The sequence below is a fragment of the Hylobates moloch genome, unplaced genomic scaffold (genome assembly GCF_009828535.3).
Source record: "Hylobates moloch isolate HMO894 unplaced genomic scaffold, HMol_V3 SCAFFOLD_17, whole genome shotgun sequence".
Taxonomy (NCBI): domain Eukaryota; kingdom Metazoa; phylum Chordata; class Mammalia; order Primates; family Hylobatidae; genus Hylobates; species Hylobates moloch.
In genome coordinates this window covers 41,765,710-41,786,154 of record NW_026652292.1, presented here as the reverse complement: position 1 = coordinate 41,786,154, position 20,445 = coordinate 41,765,710, and positions in this window count along the sequence as shown.

Here is a 20,445-nt window from a genome sequence, read left to right as displayed (position 1 = left end):
ATATTATTAATTACAAGATATTAATATAAATTTAATTAATAATTTACATATTATTAATTACATGATATTAATGTAAATTTAGTTACAAATAGATAAATTGTTGCTTAGTAAAATATACTATTTAGCTAATAGGAAAGTTGTTATTAATTGAATTCTCACTTAGAATAATTAGACTTTATTTTAGGAGCACATACTGGACCGTTGTATGTACCAAGGTTGAGAGACTGTGGATGGACCTGAGTAAGAACCATCTAAAAAAAAGATGATTATTGTAACTGTTGTAATTGTAATTACAATAATAATATTTTAAAAGTTCCAAATACATTTTTTACACATTCTAGGTGTCAGATCTATTAACTTTTTATTTAAAGATGTCATATTAGCACATATGTTAACCTTGGCTCTATGGAAAAGTTGAATTCAAACAATAAATATGTCAACATATTTACTGAGTTTCAATTTAGGATAAGGCATAGTGTTCTAAGAGGGATTCAAAGTTGGGTAAGACGTCCTTGATCCTAAGCATGTATTAACCAGTGCATATATTAGTATAGTATAACCTAAAATACACTTAAGTAATACAGCTGTTTAGAAACAGATTACTCCCAGTGAAGAAACTAGACATGGCTTTGCAAATAAAGCCTCACAAAGAAATGGCATCACAGTATTCAGTAAAATACAATTTCTACTCTAAATAAACACATCTGAAAAAAAGCAATTTCTATTTTCACTTATATATATTTAAATTTATATGGTATTCTTGTGTGTGTATAAAATCTTCAAAAAGCCTTTTTACGGCTGGGCGCGGTGGCTCATGCCTGTAATCCCAGCACTTTGGGAGGCCGAGGCGGGTGGATCATGAGGTCAGGAGATCGAGACCATCCTGGCTAACACAGTGAAACCCCGTCTCTACTAAAAATACAAAAAATTAGCCGGGCGTGGTGGCAGATGCCTGTAGTCCCAGCTACTCGGAGAGGCTGAGGCAGGAAAATGGCGTGAACCCGGGAGGAGGAGCTTGCAGTGAGCCGAGATCACGCCACTGCACTCCAGCCTGGGCAACAGAGCAAGACATCATTTCAAAAAAAAAAAAAAAAGCCTTTTTATATGTATTATCATAAACATCCTGAAAGCTGGCCAGCTATCTCATATTATTAATATTACAGATAAGGTTGTGACCTGACAGTTCTCATGAGTTCATAAAAGGAGGGCTAACATTGGAATTCATAAGTCTTCGAGTGCTTTTCACTCATACAATGTTTTTCTTTTCAAATGAGACATAGTGAATTTTGCCATGAAAAATCAAATTTATTTTAATATAAGTCTAAGCAATATATAATTAGATAATAGACTTACGAGTTTGTTATGGATCCAATAAAATGGGTAGAGATTAGGTTATCTGAGCTGCTTTTTAAATAGGAGTTGACTAGTCTTAGGCTATTTATCAAATCTGAGATGAGGGTGCCTGGGGTCTTATTTGTTCCATAGGTCAATGTTTAAGCGCTCAGTGCATGTTATCCATTATTACTTTTAGACTCTTTTTCAGTTCAGTGGAAAACCAGTAAAATCTTCAGCTCAAACAGAAATCCTAGGCAGCAGACACCAAACTCTGTGCCCAGCAGCGGGTGGGGACAGATATTTTAGAACATTGCTCTCACTCTGAGCCAGAGACATTTGCCAGGAAGGCTACTGGTGATAGTTTCATTGTAGCAATTGGCTTCATAGTTCCTAATTCCTCACAATTTCTTCATTGTCAAAAGTGAGAAAGATAAAAGAAGGAAGAGGAAGAACATTTGACATACTATATTAATAACTGCCTAATTCTGCCTGCTTTCACCCCCCAATTTATATGAGGGAAGTTTGAAAACTGACACTAATCTCAGAAAAAAAAAAATGTAGCTGGAGCTGCAGGGATGACCAAGGTCTGGTCAATAATAAGATAAATCAAGCTCAGAGAATCTCAATACTGTCTGTTTACAAGTAAATTTTTTTACAGATGTAATTTGATTACTTTTTTCTACAGTATTTCTGAAAGGAACATTCTCCTTTGTTCATAATTAATAAACTGATTTTATTTTATTTTATCTATCTCCACACTAGACTGTGATCCTCTGCTATAGTTTGAATGTTTGTCCCTTCCAAAACTCATGTTGAAATTTAATGGCCATCATAACAGTATTAAGAAGTGGAACTCTTAGGAAGTAATTAGGTCATAAGGGTAATCCCCTCATGGATGAGATGGGTGCTGTTAAATAAAGGGCAAGTTCAGCCCTCTCTTGCTCTCTATTGGCCTTTTGCCTTCTGCCAAGGGATAACACAGCAGGAAGGTACTCATCAGACTCTGATCCCCAGATCTTGGACTGTCCAGCCTTCAACACCTTGAGCCAATAAATTTTTGTTCATTATAAAATTTCCAGTCTCAGGTATTCTGTAACAAAATCACAAAATGGACTCCAAGGTGGAAAAAAATGTATTGTCTTTGATGTCATCTAGCCCTATAATAATGCTGAGCACAGGACAGTTCACAAATGAATACTTAATGATATTAAGTATGTCATACATAAGGAATCCAACTGACAATCTCATGAAACTAGACACTTACAAAAAATAATTGAGTGCGGATCTGATATGCAACCCAAATAGAAATACTATAATGAACACCAAGAAACATTCCACTGAAAATGGAAAAGAAGCACTGGCAATATAAGAATAATTTTTAATTTGTAGATTCTACAAATATCTGAAGATTGTAAGTGCAGATAAAACAATACAGTTTTGGCTGGGCACAGCGGCTCATGCTTGTAATCCTAGCACTTTGGGAGGCTGAGGTGGGTGGATGATGAGGTCAGGAGCTCGACACCAGCCTGACCAACATGGTGAAACCCCATCGCTATTAAAAATGCAAAAATTAGCCAGGTGTGGTGGTGTGCCCCTGTAATCCCAGCTACTAAGGAGGCTGAGGCAGGAGAATCGCCTGAATCCAGGAGGTGGAAGGTTGCAGTGAGCCGAGATCACACCACTGCCCTCCAACCTGGGTGACAGAGTGAGACTGCATCTCAAAAAAAAAAAAGAAAGAAAGAAAATACAGTTTTCTTTTCTGATAAATAGGCCTCAAAACTCTGAATCAAAACATTTCCTAGTGGCTGTGGTGGCTCTTTGTAAGACATAATTGTATTTACTTGCTTTGAAACCACTAAACTCTTCATGTGACTTGTGGGAGTTGATTGTTGGGCCATTATTTTCTAGCTGCTAAAAGAATGCAGTGCATTAGGCTGTGTGAAGTTTTGAGTAAATGGCTCCTTATGTCATATTTGCAAGACAGATGTCTACAAATTGAAGTTTGTTTTTATAATCACGTGCATATTCAGCTCATCCTGACATTGTGCAATTTACAGTTTGTCCTCAGTTCACACTGGAGTGGTGTAAGTCAATGTTTTCCTCTCCAAGAGAACAATTTTGTCTGCTGCACGTTAACCAGTTGGCTGTCTTCTTAACTGTTAAACGGTATTAAATAAAATATCAATTTCAGTGAATGGATGACTTCTTTGAGACATGTTAAAACAATCCAAATTATTTTTTCACTTGAATGCATTTATTGTAACCGTATATTAAGAACAAAGTTTTTGTCACTGGATATCAAATATTTGCTCAGTGAAATCAAAGTTTCATATGTGTTTCATAAATGTAGACTGGACAATGCAGATAAACAATGCTTCTTCTTTCCTACTCTCTTTTTCATTTTTACACTCTCTCTTTATGACCCTTAATTTGTTGATCACAATATTTGGTGAATGGGAAATATTTACCAAATATTCTTTGATTAAAATAATCTATAAATAAAACAATAGAATACATTAGCCTGCCCATGGCTTTTTCTTTTTCAAATAAACAAGCTTTATTTTAGAGCAGTTTTAAGTTTACAGCACAATGGAGCAGAAGATACAGGGAGTTTCTGTATACATCCAGTTACTACACATGTACAACCTCCAGGACAACATAGGTACATTTATTAAAATTGATGAACCTACATTGACATATCATGATCACCCAATGTTCATAGTATATATTGGGGTCCACTCTTGGAGTTGAATATTCTTTGAGTTTCGACAAATTTATAATGACATGAATCCACCATATTCAGAATAGTTTCAATGCTTTATTACTTAATGTGATTAGGGAAATAGTTGTATTATTGTCTACCATGTTTATTAGTTTTATGTTTCTTTCCCTATTCTTTGTTCCTTTTTTCTTATTTCATACTTTTTCTGCCTTTTGTGACTTTAATTGAGCATTTATAAAATATTAATTTTTTTCTTCTTTCTTAGTATATCAGTGACACTTTTTTCTTTTACTTTTTCTAGTGGTTGCCCTCAAGTTTGCAATACATATTTGCTATTATTCCTAGTCGTCTTTCAAATAACACTCTACTATTTTGTGGCTACTGCAAGTACCTTATACTAACAATATATTTTAAATATAGTAGTCCCTTTTATTTGCAGTTTCACTTTTGCAGTTTTAGATATCTGTGGTAAATCACAGTTTGAAAATATTAAGTAGAAATTTCCAGAAATAAAGAATTTATGTTTTAAATTGCAGACCACTATGAGTTGTGATGAAATCTTGTGCTGTCCCGCTCCATCCCCCGGGACATGAATCACCTCTTTGTCCAGCGTATCCATGCTGTGTATGCTACTGACCCCTTAGTCACTTAGTAACCATCTAGGTGATTATATGGACTGTTGCAGCATCATAGTGCTTATGTTCAAGTAACCCTTACTTTACCTAATAATGACCCCAACGTACAAGAGTCAAGATGCTGGAACATTGCTATAATTGTTCTATTATTAGTTATTATCATTAATCTCTTACTGTGCCTAATTTCTAAATAAAACTTTATCATAGGCATGCATGTATAGGAAAAAAAACATGCTATATATAGGATTTGGTACTAGCCATGTGGATTTAGGCATCCACTGGGGATTTTGGAATGTATGCCTTGTGGATAGGGGAGATTGTCCTATATTCCTCCCCCCCATCCCTTGTATTTTTGCTGTCATTCATTTACTTTTATATAAGCATACATATATATAATAATATAATGCATATATAACAAACACACATATATACATGTAAGTATATGTATATATAATAAGCATACACAATCAAATACATTGTTGCTGTAATTATTTTGAACAAACTGAGGAATAAGAAATTATAACTTTATTTTACCTTCACTTATTCTTTCTCCAGTGCTCTTCCTTTCCTTACATAGATTCAAGATTCTAACATATATTGTTTCCAACTCTCTTTTCACATGTATTGCAGAGCTTCTTTTCACATGTACTGGAGTGTAAATCTAATGACAACAAATTTCCTTCAATTTTTGTTTGTCTGAGAAAAAAATCTTTATTTTTTTTCACTTTTGAAGTGTAATTTCACAGGGTACAGAATTCTAAGTTGGTGTTTGTTTTATCTGTTTTTTTCTCTGAACACTAAATATTTTACTGCACTATTTTCTTCCTTGCATGGTTTATAAGGAGAAATCAGATGTTATTTTTATCTCTGCTCCTCGCTAGTTAAGGTTTTCTTTTCTTCTTCTAGATTTTTGTCTAGATTTTTTTTTAATCTTTTGATGTTTTGAAATTTGAATATGTTATGCCTAGATGTAGCACTTTTGGCATTTATCTGTTTGGTTTTCTTTGGGTCTCCTGGATTTGTAGTTTGATTATTTAGGGGAAAATCTCAGTCATTATTGCTTCAGATATTGCTTTTGTTTCTTTCTCTTTCTTGTACTTCTGGTATTGCCACATGCATATGTTATACCTTTTCTAGTGGTCATACAGTTCTTGAATAGTTTTTTTTTCTCTCTGTGCTTTTTAGCTTTGTAGGTTTCTACTGAGATATCCTCAACTTCAGAGATTCTTTCCTCAGTGATGCCCATTCTACTAGTAAGTCCACAAATGGCCTTTTTCGTTTCTATTACAATGTTTTGATTCTAGTATTTCACTTGGTTCTTTGTTAGAATCCCATCTCTCGGCTTGTATTATCCATCTGTTCTTGCATTTTTCATTAAAGCCCAGAGCAGTATCGATCATCTTTTAAAAAATATTATTGTCTGATAATTTCAGCATTGCTGCCATAGCTGACTCTGGTCCAGGTACTATTTTAGTCTCTTCAAATGGTGATTTTTCCCTTTTAGTGTGCCTTGTGATTTTTTTTCTTGGAGGGTGGATATTATATGATGGGTAAAAAGAACTGCAGTAAATAAACTTTAATATTATAATGGTAAGATGTTGGGAGATGGGAAAACTTCTTTAGTCCTGTAATTAGGATTCAGTCTTTTGGTGACTTTGTGCCCTTGGTTATGTTTCCCAGTATTCCTTCCCCCACCCTCCCACCCCACTGGGAGAGGACAGCTAGAAGAAGCTGGAGTTAGGTGTTTCCTTTTTTTTGTCACTTGGAAGGCTAGAGCCAGCTGAGTTGGATAGTTTTCTTCCCCCATGTAGATTAGGCTCTGATATAAACCAGCAGGTTGGACTATGGTAAAATAATTTCTCTTAAGGACAGGGCTTTTTAATGTTCTGGCATATGTCTAACTGACTCCTTTTTCTTCCCCCTGCCAGAAGCACGAATGGATTTTCTATAAAATTCACCATGACAACCTGGTAGAGCTCCTAGAGAGAAAAGTTCCAATAGTGTGGACACTGCCCATGAGTGAGCCCCCTTGGAGTTTTTAACTTGCTGATTTGTTCATACTGAACCTCCAGGAATTAATCAATTACAGTTTAGGTTTTCTGACCTATGCACTGGTTCCCACAGTGGTTTCTGCTCATGGATTTCTTGTTTGATATGTTGTGATTCTCTGTATTTGCTTTTCTTTCTCTTCAGTTGTGGGGGTAGCAGTTTTCTCTGTGACCTTACTTCTCGAGTGGATCTAAAAAAAGTTGTTGACTTTTTTCAGTTGGTTCAGCTATTTGCTTGTTAGGATAGAGTGGCATTTTCCAAGTTTGTTACATGCTGGGCTGGAAACTAAAAACGAGTGTTTTCTTTTGAAGATGGAATGTATTGATATTTAAGCTGGCAATTTGGTATAAATCTCTCCTTTATTTATAAGGGCCCTTTATTCTATTCTCTTTCCTGTGGCTGGAACTTCCCTAGCTTACATGGCCATTTCAACTAAATGTCCATTATTCAAATTAACTAGGTTACTGGTCTTCATCCAGGATTTGATCTTATATCAGCTATGCTAGAATTGCTGGATAAAAGCATCCTGGAAAAGAATCAAAATCCTTAGGCAAATAGCTAGGAATACTAGTGCATACCAGAAGTCATATAGAGGCTTCTTATTTCTCAATATTCATTTTCAATGTCTACATGGTTACAATGTAAATTGAAAAGAAAAGTAATCACAAGACAACATCATTTGTTAGTGAATTGACCATTTATAAAATTAGTCTGAATTCACATTTCCCTTCTCTCTAGTGGTTACATGGTCAGTGTTTTGCAAAATGTTGAATGCTTTTAATAGGACAATGCAGTGCAGACTGAATTGATTACAGTGTGAAATTGGCAACATCAAGATTTCATGGAATCAATAGTATAATGCTAGACAACTGGTGAAATCCAGTGCCAATTTATTACCCAGCAAAGGTATAACGGAGTTAGAACAGGCACACATACACAACAAAACACTAATTCTTAGGGAAAAAAAATGAAATATGTGTGTGTATGTGTGTTTACTAAGATAAATTTTTGGCCGAAATTGTATGAGAACACAGTTGGGACCTCAAAAGAGGATATTTTGATCACCAAAGAAGGAAAATATCTGATTTAAAAAAACACTGATCTTTATTATGCATAAAAGTGTGATTTTTGAGAGGTAATTTAGATATGAAAGTCAAATGCGATATAAAGCCTAGACATTTGACATATCATAAAATTGTGTTGGAAAAATCATTTCTTTATTAACAAAGAAAAATAAATATTTGCTCCATTCATTGTTCGAATAAGCTCATATTTGAACTCAGAAACTCATTTCTTGTTACATACAAAATAAACAAATTGAAAACTTTACTTTCTTTTAAAATAGAAAATCCAAAACAAATTATTTTTAAAAATTATTTCCTTGAGTATCCAATTAACATGGTCATTTTCCAGTATTATTATCATTTAATAACAAAATGTTCCATATTTCTAAACAGGATGCTAAAGCTATTCAAATATATGGGCAACTACAAGATTTTAACTTTCATCCCTACCCTCCAGAGATCCATTCTTAATGAATACACACAGATTTTGAGACTGGCAAAACCATGAGGTGTAAAAAACAAACAAACCAACAAACAAAAAAGAAATGAAAAACCCAAGAGAGTATTAAAATATCCCTACTTAATAGGATAGCCACATATCTTCTTCTCAAATTTTACCCCGGTGATGATTCTTACCTTTATCAGTCTTTACTACAATGATTGCAAACTAATATCCCACTAGTCTATGCTCAACATTTCAGTGCAGGGAAGAGGCCTTCTTCCTCATTCTCACTATTATCTATCTTTTTTTCAAATAAACATATAATTTATTACTATTCTTAATCATTTTGATGCTCAAAGACATCCAGATGTTTTCAGTGGGAGCCCACTCAAGCTGGTTCTGGTGCTCCTGTGATGGGCCTACATAATCGTTTTGAGCATTTCCTTACACTCTGTCAAGCCCTTCTTCTGCCTCTGCCCCTCCTACCCCAGCCCTGGAATCAGCCATGTCTCTGAGGAAGCCAGGATTCTTTTAATAATATTATAAAATATAACAAAATGAAAAGAATATTAAATAATAAAAATTAAAGTAATATTAAAGATATAATCTGGTTACTGTGTATGCTTATTTTTACTCTGGCAAAATAAGCCCTTGCAGCAGCCAGAGGTAGGAAAAAATACACACCCCCATCTCCACCACACACACACACGCACACACCCATAAGTATATAAAGTATACATACACAAACATACATTTCCATGTGCACATGTACATGCATATACATAGCCACACAAATTTTAGAAATCAGGAGTTTGCACAGAACCCTACAATTCCAATCCATCCCTGAAGTTTTTTCTCTTGCTTTTCTCTCTTTCATATGTGTGTGTTTTCTTCCACAGTGAGAACCCTGACTCCCAACAGCCATTAACACATGAGCAGTCTACAACGTATTTAAAATAGTTTCAGAGTTGGTTCATCTATATTTATTACCTAGGTAACTCTGACATTACTAGTATGCTTTCAGGTCTGATCCAGCAGAAATGAGCCTTTACTCTTTTCATTTGAGAATGAGTCTGCCTTTTCATCGTGTTAAGAGGATGTGTGCTAGCACCCATTTGCTATTGTAGTGTGTGTATGCATGTGTGTGTGTGTGTGTGTGTGTAGTATTGATAGGGAAAATATCTTCTTCCTCATGCATTAGAATTTGTTTCAATCACCTCTTCCCTAACTAACTGTGAGAAATTTGTGGAAAGGAGCTTTAAACAGAATTCAATTAGAATACAAATTACAAACTGAAGAGGGACTTACCCAAATACTTCTCCTCAGTTTATCACTGTTTTTACTCAAACCATCACTTCACTTCATGTTTCTTCAATACTTTGGCTCTCTTTTCAGAGTCAGTTGTGAAGAAATTAAGAAAACTATCATTAAGTGTAGTGACTACCCTGTCAGACAAAAATCTGATTTTGAGGCCTACATTCACCACTTACTTCTCTAAGCAGTTATATATACTCACCTAACGGAAATGCCTGCTTTGTGACTAAAATGAATAATTTATATAAAAGTGTTTAGTATAGGTGCCTGGTACATAAGAAGAGTTTAATAATTATTAGTTACTATATTGTTGTGTAAAGTTTATGGTATCTGCATACACAATTTAATCCACTTAGAATCTTAGCTAGTTATTTTAAATTGTGGCTTTATCCTTTCACATTTTAATTGTATTTCAGAATTGAAACCCACTTAGCAAATTTATTGCTGTATTTCAGTCATTCAGCCTTTATGAGATATAACTGGCAGTCAGTTTTTAATTTTCTTCTCCAATTAGTTTATTATAGTTTAACACTGTTAGCTACGTTTACTCAAATCACATATTACCTAGTTCCTAACTAGCCAATAGATCCATTGTCCATAAAGTGCATTCATTAAAGAGCCAATCTTAAAAATAAAAAGGTTGTAAAGCCTAAAAAAAGAAAGACATTTGAAAGGTATAGGTGAGAGAAAGTTGGTCCATAAAATGCTGATGTTTCATCGAGTACTGATTTTTCTGCTTTCCTGTGGGAGCATTAAGGAGAGAGTGATCTCATAGATTTCCACTAATGTCGTGACCTATAGCTCCTGCCCAACATTTCTGCTAATTATGGAGTCTTCCTTATCATCTTCACAATGTGCTTACCTGTTTTCTTATGCTAGGCTGACAGCTTGTTCACTTGCGTTGGCCTTAACCTTGGCTTTGACATCCACAGGAGGTAGGCAGGCTGTCAATACCAACATCAGAATAGGGAAGAGACCGTCTGGAAGCTAGAATCTGGGACAACTTTGGCAGCTCCTGCAGATTTGTATTTTTCATGTGATTATCCAGCTAGCTACCCCCAACCTAAAATGTTAGAAGGCATTCCAATGCCAGAGGGCTAATGCATGTAATTAGAGAGGCGTGGTTTTTGCTATTCCCATCCCATCTGCAACAGCTTGACTACTACTGCATTACTTATTAGGAGTCATAAGTCCTGACCTACTGGATACCCAAAGGGCTCAAAGGCTAGGGGTGGGCAGCTTGGAAGACAGCCGACATTGCTTCTGACCTTGGATAGCCAAAGGAGCCCAAACAAGATTTATATTTTGCATCTCACATTTTATAAAAAGATTTTACAAGATTCCACTCTTACATGTTTCCATGAGACCCATTATTTTTATCTATTTTTATTTTCTTTTTACATTTTTAAATTTAGGGAGTAGTGTAAGTGTAGTAATATAGCCTAGCAAATTAACAGTTTCCAAAAAAGATTCAAAAGATCAAAAAATTAAAATGCATATTGGAAAAATAACATTCAGTTATTATTTTCATACTAATAATAGAATGCAATAATGTTTATTGTTAATAATTAGAAGAGATTCAGAAGAACTGAATTTGCAACCCTTTTGTTTCTTTCTGGAAATAGCTCCCACTAATTGGCTTTATCATTTGGGTAACTTAATATTCTAGACAAATCAGGAGGTGTGTAGGAAAACAGGTGTAGAAAGACTGTAGTCTTTGAAATCTTTTAGTATCTCTTTAGCCAGAGCGAGAAAATGGACTGAGTTACAAAAAAAAAAAAATAAAAAATAAAAATAAATAAAAAAATAAAAGCTTCCCAACAATATCTCTTCTCATCTTGCTTTTGATTTTGAGGGGAGACTTCCAGGGTATTTTCCCAATAGTGACATTATACCCAATGCTATCCTCAGCCTCTCTTTCACATTGATGGCCACAGTGATGTCTGAAAATGGAGAAAAGTTGTATGGAGATGGAGAGAGAGAGGGAGGAGGGAGAAAGTGAGAAAAGGAGGAAAGACGGAGAGAGAGAGGGAGAGGAAGGAAGGAAAGAGGAGGGAAGGAAGGAAAGGAGGGAGGGAGGGGGAGAAAAAAGAACACAAAGGAGTGTCACCTATTTATTTTGTACTCGTCAAGGATTTTTTTTTCTAAAGAAATGTAAAGCCATGTCACAATAATTAGCAAGAAAGTTACTTTCCCTTTGCCTCCCCTTCCCCATAATAATTCTCTTTTCTGAGAGTTTGTCTCATTAAACGACAACCTCATTCTTTAAGTAACGCAGCTCAGTGGTCTTGGGATCATCCTTGCCTCCTTTCTCTTACATTCCACATCTGAAAATCCTGTTATCTCTACATTCAAAACAAATGTTTAGAAGTTTATAATTCCTCTTTACTTCTGTGAATTTCATTCTGGTATAAACTTCTGTTGTTTCATACCTGGAGCATTGCTTTAGCTTTCTAACTGAATTCATGCTTCCATCTCTGTCATGTATCAGAGTCTCAATAAAGCATCAAGAAACATTCTTTTAAAATCATAAGTCAGCTCATGCCACGCCTTTGCTTTTTTAAAAAGGAATGTTTTCCCCTCTGAGAGTAAAAACCAATAACTTGACTATGGCTTAAGAGATGCTATTTATTCAACTTCTTTATCTCCACCCACTGCAACCATGTCACAATTATTTTTTTGAACTCAACTGTTAGAATTCCTCCCTTCCCACATCTTCACTTTGCTTAGCAATTCTCGCCATACAAAACATGTTATTGCTTCTGGAAATTTGCTCTCTCTCTCAAAATATTTCTCAATTTTGCACAAATAACCTGATACCAGTCAGGTCTCCTCTGGCCATTTATTTATCAATAGCTAACATAATGTCTATTTTACTTATTTACCTATTCATTATTTGTGAATAATAAACCCCATACTTCCTCTACTAGAAAATATAAATTTTGTGAAGGTAGAACTTCGCAGTCCTATTTATTATTCAATTCCCATGACCTAGAAGTGATTGGATTCAGGATATAGCAGACGTTCAGTAATTAACTGAGGGAATTAATGTATGATTTTGCAGAAAAAAAAATAATTTGTACTATAACAGAAAAAGCTGGGCATAGGCAAAATTGTGAAGGAAGCTTAGTTCACTTTTTATCTCCCTCAATACCCTTCTCATTTTCTTTCTCCTCCTTTTGGAGGCTGGCAGTAGTGTGATGGAAAGAACATGGAGTCTAGGATGGCAAAGATTTGTGTTTCGTCCCTGGTTATATAATATTGGGCAATGTACTTACCTCCCTAAGGCTTGGTTGTTCTCTTCTTCAAAGTGGGAATGATAATCTCACTTTGTAGAATTGTTATAAATATTAAATGATATTAAGGATGTAAAATAAATTGTTTAGTGCAGTTTTGGCACATTGTAGGTATTCAATTAATGCCCTTTTCTTTTTTCTCTTTCAGCATCCCTTCTTTTCTACTTAATGCTACTCAAGAGTCCACAGGACTAAATGCTCTGTTTCAGGGTCTGACAAAGGTCTTGAGCTCTCTGGAGGCTAACGAGGTCCCATACCACTTGCTTATTTTAAAACAATTGCTTTAAATTGAGATTCTAGAGATGTGTGGTATACACACTCTATGCCAGTGTATGGCACAGCCACTGTATAGCCGTAGACACTATTAGGGATTTGCCCAGATTCTGTCAGGTCCCTTCCGCTCCTCTGTGTATACCTCCTCAGGTATCTGTGAGCTTCTGCTTGGGGCCAGCACCTAGTATCCTGTGGGGGAACTACTCTTGGGCTACTAAAGCCACTTTGTCCCTGGAATTAGGGAGCCAGAAATACTTAAGAGTTTATATCCACCCACCATCACATCCATTAACTGAACTCATGCGGGAACAAAAAAGGTCAGTTTCGGCCCAGTGCAGTGGCTCATGCCTGTAATCCCAGCACTTTGGGAGGCCGATGTGGGTGGATTACCTGAGGTCAGAAGTTTGAGATCAGCCTGACCAATATGGTGAAACCTTGTCTCTACTAAAAATAAGAAAATTAGCCTGGTGTGGTGGAGGACACCTGTCATCCCAACTACTTGGGAGGCTGAGGCAGGAGGATTGCTTGAACCCAGGAGGCAGAGGTTGCAGTGAGCTGAGATCACACCACTGCACTCCAGCCTGGGCGACAGAGCAAGATGAAAAAAAAAAAAAAAGTCAGTTTCCTTGCCTCTAAACAGGATAAACTCTGAAATCTCCTCTAGAAGCAGCCTTCCTCCATGGGCTTGTGTCTCCTTCAGATCCTCAGGGTGGTCTGCAGCACTGGCTCTTCCGTGCTGATTTCTTAACATACTTGGCAGTTCCCTGAGGCTGACCCCAATCCTGCATATTGAGTCACCACATATCAGGACTCTCTTCTCTGTCTCCCATTCTCCCCAAAGATAAGCACCATCTCTGCCCATGACCCAGGTTGACATTCTTTTAAATGATGGGGAAAGGGGCACTTCTGTCCCCTCAAATCATTTTTCTATTCTATAATTATGGCCCCAACTCTGTGCTTAATTTTTCATGGACATTTTGTTTGATCCTTCAAAATGCAATTTGGAAATTAACAAACCAAACACGAATCCTTCCTTGTTTCCCCTCTCATTCCCTTGTAACAATTCTACTTCTCTTTGAACCAATGCAGAGGGCTGGTGGCACTGATGGACTAAAAGAGAACTGGAGAAAATAAAACAGTGAATATATATAATTCAAAATAATTTCTCAGTGCATTCTAGGTTAGAAATCAGGATTAGCAAACAAGGTTTCACCGTAGCCTACAGATTTCTTATTGGTTTGTTTAAGAGACACCTTGCTATGCTCTAGAAGTGCCAGATGAATAATACATGGCCCTTGTGGACCTAACAGTCTATGAGACTTTAAATACCGTGCAAAATGTGTGCCCAGAGTAAAATGGTAGCACTGGAAAGTAGCACTGAGTTAATGTGGCTTAGTGAAATGCACACTGGAGGTGAGGACACCGAAGTTGTCTTGAAAGATGAGAAAGGTCTAGTCAGGTTAGGAAAAGAGAAAGATCATTTCACATCAAGGGAGTGGCCAGAGAGAAGTCCACAAGACTTACTCAGAGTGTTCTGGGACAAGGACTAAAAACAGATTTGTGTTATTTAAACATATAATACAAGACAGGCACTACTGGAGATGAGGTGAAAGAAAGGAGACAGATTCCGTGTTCATGATTTTGACCATGAAAGGCTTGGAGTAGGGGAATAACATGGCCAGATTTGTGTTTTCTGGTAGTTTTCACTGATTGTGTCAAAAAATGGACTCCAGGAAGCAAAACTGAAATCCTGGCACAGCTGTTGTGAGCCTGAATTAGAACAGGGCCAAGGAAGGATGATTAGGAAGGGGAAAGTTTCCAGAAAGAAACTTCAATGGCAAAAATCTAGAAAAGGTCTAGGAATTCTGCACACCCTCCTTAAATGCCCTTCCCTGGCCTCCACATCACTATTGGCAAGAATTATTAAGATGCCTCAGACTTTCTCTTGCTCCTGGCAAGAAATCCTCTCCATTCACAAGTCAGTAAAAATCTCATTATTCCCTTTATCCCCATTTACATCATTCATCACAAGAAGCCCAGGGACTCCCAGGTCATTCTTCTTCCCTGGATTCTAATCCCCATCTGGTGCTTGAAGCAGTGATATACTCCCCATTCTTTCTGGCTGTCCCTAAACACTTTCTTCAAGATTCATTTTTCCTCAAAGCATTTATCACCTTCTGACACGCTGTAGATTTTACTTATTTATTTGATTGTTCCATTCTTTCACCCCCTCCCCCACCATCGACATATGTACTAGAATTTAAACTCTATCCTGGCAACAATTTTTGTCAATTTATTCATGGCCGGTGCTTAGGGCAATATTTGACACAATAAACGTTTGTAGAATTAGTAAGTTTGAAAGTAACAACAGAATCTGTCTATCAACTATACTTCTAGGGTAAGAGAAAGAGAGCAGTTGCAACTGATTTCAAGTTTTTGGCTTCAGTGACCTGACAGTATAATTTTAAATATTTGCTAAAATCAGAAATGATTCCCTTCTACAGGCTGTACTAATTTTGTTTTTTTTTTTTTAATTTTATTCAGAGATCATTTCCATGGAACTTTGCAAGCATTGCATGTTTTATTTGTTGCAACCAGTAAAATTTATCTTTGGGGAAAACTTCACAAATATTGAAGTATGACTGTTTTCAGTGCAATGGTGAACAGGAATAATTTGCTAATCTATTTGTTACCCAAGAATGTGAGAAGTCATTGATTTTATGTTAAATATGAGGGGACTTCAGGCTATAAAGATAAATTTTTCAAGGTGCTGTTCTGGAACATTGGCATCAGGAAATGAGAGAGCAAAGGAGGAGAAAAAGGGGTTTGGAGTTGAGAGGAGAAAGATTAAAAGGTAATTCTTTTAAAAAGATTTCTAAAGAAAGACAACTTCAACAAAGGATAATAGACAAATAAACAAAAAAAGTGGTAGTTGGTGGAGGGGAGAAATTTGACAAATTGCATCAAGCCCTTTCTCAGCCAAGGATAGCACATTCATATCCTGGTGCATAGTTCAAGCTATAATTTTATTATTCATAAGAAACAACCTGATATCTGGATATCTGACTTTTCATTAAAAAAAACCTCTAACTCCATTCACCACCCCCTACACTATATTGATCAGTATGCCTATGAACCAAACATACATATACAAAACCTTCTATAAAAGATTATACATTTAGGCTCCTGACTAATTTTGGTTGCTGCAGAAGTATTATATGTAGTTATATATAAGTGACTCAGAAGATAGAAGGATTTAAAAAATAGTCTACCAGGAAAGGACGTTAAGCGGGAAAGTGGAAATGGAGCTCTCATTTATTGACTGACTTTTGGGACACCTACAATATTTATATGCCTTAAACATATTCTCAGTTAATCATTACCAAAATTTTGGAAAATACATATTATCTCCCCTAGTTTATAGATGCTAATAACAAATAAAGTCACTTAGCTAAAGTCACTGAGATAATGAAAATCTAATCCATGTTTTCCGATTTCAAATGAACTATTTGTCACCAATGTATTTCATGCAATATTGCAAAAGAAAAAATTATTTATATGTATAAAGTTCTAAAAGACTAATTGTACAAAATGAAGCACATGGTCCTCCTGTTAAGATTGCCAGCACTCCCATGCTTTGTTGGCATTTATAAAATTCTACTAAATTTGGCTTAGAAGCAGTACATACACTACAAGGGAGCAGTTGTTTTTGAGTGTTTAGGGAAGGAGGAAAGAAAGCAAGAATGCATTGTGGGAGTGCAGACAAAGAGCAGTGTTCTTAGTGTGCAGCGTGACCAAGAAAGATTTCAAGCTTCAGAAAAAGAGTAGGGGAAATAGAGCAATAAACAAGATCAACCTCCATTATCATAAAATGTAAAGACTAGGTTTCTACCACATTTGCCATGCTCAAATATCTCAAACATTATTATTATTATTTATTATTATTATCATTATTATTTTTTAGATGGAATCTCCCTCTGTATCCAAGGCTGGAGTCCAGTAGCACGATCTCAGCTCACTGCAACCTCTGCCTCCCGGGTTCAAGTGATTCTCTTGCCTCAGCCTCCCGAGTAGCTAGGATTACAGGCACCTGCCACCAGGCCCAGCTAATTTTTGTATTTTTAGTAGACACGGGGTTTCATCGTGTTGGCCATGGTTGGCCAGGCTGGTCTCGAACTCCTGACCTCAGATGATCAGCCCTCCTTGGCGTCCCAAAGTGCTGGGATTACAGACATGAGCCACTGTACCTGGCCTCAAACATTATTTTGTATTAGTGTACATACTTCTTATTCAATGGCATCAACATATTTATTCAGGGCCTAAAGTTAAGAAAAGGAAAAATGAACAGAAATTCACAAAGCACTTTTCCACTGAAGAAGAATAGCTATGTAACTACAGAGATATGCTATTTAAGTGAATGGAATGAAATGCCATTGAGATGCCCAGTAAGGATACTGCTAATGCTGTTCTTCTGTGACATTGTAAATGTAATTTATTATGCTTATTTATTTATTTTTGGCATGGTGTGCATAGCCTTATCTTATTTTCCAAGTTCTAAACTAATGGCTTTGGCTGACCGTTGTGGCTTATGACTATAATCCCAGCATTTGGGAGGCTGCTTGAGGCCAGGATTTTGAGACCAGCTGAGGCACCATGCCGAGACCCCATCTCTACAAAAAATACAAAAATTAGTTGGGTGTGGTGGTATGTGTCCATAGTCCCAGTTACTTGAGAGGCTGAGATGGGAGGATTCCTTGAGCTAAGGAGGTTGAGGTTACACTGAGCTGAGATCATGCCACTGTACTTCAGCCTGGGCAACAGAGGGAGATCCTGTCACAATCAATCAATCAATAAAACAAACTAATGGCTTAACCAATAAACTTTTGGAACATAAGCCTTCTTTTTTTTTTTTTTTTTGAGACAGAGTCTCGCTGTCTCCCAGGCTGGAGTGCAGTGGCGTGATCTCGGCTCACTGCAGGCTCCATCCCCCAGGGTTCATGCCATTCTCCTGCCTCAGCCTCCCGAGTAGCTGGGACTACAGGCTTAAATATAAGTTTGCCTGCATTATGAGCTTGTCTTGAAGTCAGTAAACAGCCATATACAACTGGAAGCCAGTTATCACATGGTCCCAGACCAACTCCTTTCATGAAGTAGAAAGGGCTTTTTTAAAATCCTATCTCAATAACTTCATGAAATTTGGCATAAATGAGTAGATTCTGAACCTTGTCTTTAACATGAGATTATGGAGAAGATTAAATGAGAAAACATATAAAAGTTCAGTGGTTGTTACATCTTAAGCATTCAGTAATGGTATTTACTGTTCCTGCTTTTTAGCCAGGAGAGGGAGAAGGAGAGGGACAGTGGAAAGAGAAACAAAGGGTAGAAGGATAGAAGAACAAAAACAAGATAGTGTTGTTAATAACACTTCATGTTGAGAAATCATTAAGTTTCGTCTAAAACATCTATAGACTTCAAATATTTGAGTGACCTAGTAAGCCACAGGATAATAAAAATGCATTAGATGACATGTGTCAGTTAAGTGCAACTATTTTTCAGGGGTCAGTAAATGTACATTTCAATGTTGACCAGGCTTCCCAGGGAGAAGTAATCCCACATTTTTATTGTTTTGTGGGGAAAAGAAAATACTTGATAATTAGAGTATTATAAATGAATCAATAAATACTGCTAATATTCAAATTAAAAGAACTTAAAAGCAAGATATATGCTAAAAGTTTGTTTCTAATTACATTTTGCAATCAGATTTTATATCACTACCATCTTACATTCTTCAGGATGGTTTACATCTGCAAAATTCCAACTATCTGAACATCTCTAAATAACAAAGAAATTATCTGCCTATCAAGTGTTCCTAAAGATATACAAACAAAATTGATTTTTCTTTTGCAGATTATTTATTAAAAGAATTAAATTATTACATTATTTATAATAAAACCATAAGTGATTTTTAAATTATAAAACTTTCTATTAGTCAGAAAAATCTCTCAGACATGATTATATATCTACTATAAGGCCTCTGGGTAGATAAGATTGTTTCCCCACAAAATACCAACTTAGCACAGAATCACCTATGGTAGAAATATTGGAAGTGAAAGAAATAATATAATATTTCTGAATTTTGTTCCTGATGATAGCTATCAGGTTTCTAGAAGATTTCATTTCAGTATCTTCTAATGGCCTATAATTTATTAAACGTTCTCCAGTCAACACAAAATTAGAAGCATTAGCTTCTTTGAATAACTCAGCCATGTTTGTATGTATTATGTGCATAATGTGTTCAATACATATCATATTTTATATAATATTTTATTTCCATTTACTGGCATGTACTTGCCTAGAAGGAGAAAACTATGTTGTTGTTCTTCCTCATCTCTCCTGAGCATTTTCAGTCACTAAAATCTCTAGTTTTTCTAAGGCTGAAATGTATTACATACAAAGGGAATGAATAAAACGCTTTGCAATTTTAGAGATCTCGATCCTCTGAGAAAAGCCAGAAACAACAGATACCATGGCAAAGGTAGCCTTCTTCAGCAGAAGAAATTTCTGGAGACAGATTCATAAATATAAAATTATGATTTGAGTTAATCTGATTTCTTTGTGATTGCTATAGGAAGCTCAAAACATAAAAAGCATTTTTTAAATGAATGGGAACTAAGAAATAGAAATGGTTAGTTTCCTGTAATATAGGAGCAATGTACTGTGGCACAGTAGGATTGTTTGTCATGAACTAGCCTGATTTCTAAAAAATGGAAATTAACATTATAAGCGTGCTCAAATGAGCTTTGTGAAAGTTCTCTTTCCTTTTCATATGTATTGTTATTATTCTTTTTATGAACTAATGACAAACTTATTGTAGATAGTAGGAGGACAAGAGCGTGGATATAAAGGAGACACTTTTAACCTGCATGCAATTTTTCACCTAGAAGAGAAAGGGTAAATAAGCATTATATTGTTTATACCTAGAACCAATTAGTAGTCTTCTCAGAGTGTTGTTTAAAAAATTTTGAGGTCACATCTGGATTCAATAAGGCATGATCCATTAGTAATATCCAAAAACATTGGTTAAAGGAGTGACTCTTTTTTTGTTGTTGCTAAATATTTGCCACTCCTAACCTAGAACATTGCTAGTATTTAATGAATGTTAAAAATTTCGTGAGACAATCAGTATCTTTTATTAATAGCATTCTACTTTATCCAAACACAGGATAGGGAAAAAATTCAATTTTTGTGTTTCTTGTTATACTGATAACCATCAATTCTCATATCGTCTAAAGATTGTGATTTTGGCAATGCTATG